The 227-nt window shown below is 57.7% G+C and overlaps 1 protein-coding gene across 1 annotated transcript in view; it reads right to left on the reverse strand.

Annotated features, from left to right (window-relative positions):
* The window catches only part of ETH_00037090 (uncharacterized protein), a gene marked incomplete at both ends in the record, with an annotated part of 1708 nt that overhangs the window by 1267 nt on the left and 214 nt on the right, over window positions 1–227 (reverse strand). The gene's annotated exons all lie outside the window — the stretch shown is intronic.

Here is a 227-nt window from a genome sequence, read left to right on the forward strand (position 1 = left end):
GCAAGCCATCCCCGCAGCAGTCGCGCCCAAGGGCTTCGGGCTAAAGGCCAAAGGGCCAGTAGGGCCTAGGGCCTAGGGTTTAGGGTTTAGGGTTTAGGGTTTAGGGTTTAGGGTTTACTTTAGTGTGTTCGATCTGGAGGTGGCTGAGCCTGTGGTGGAGGGTTTCCTTCTCACGGGCCAAAGCCCTCGCGAGGGTTTGGCTTTCTTCAAGGGCCCTTCGGGTTTCT

The sequence above is a fragment of the Eimeria tenella genome, genomic scaffold (genome assembly GCF_000499545.2).
Source record: "Eimeria tenella Houghton genomic scaffold, Eth_scaff2463, whole genome shotgun sequence".
In the NCBI taxonomy this organism is placed as follows: domain Eukaryota; phylum Apicomplexa; class Conoidasida; order Eucoccidiorida; family Eimeriidae; genus Eimeria; species Eimeria tenella.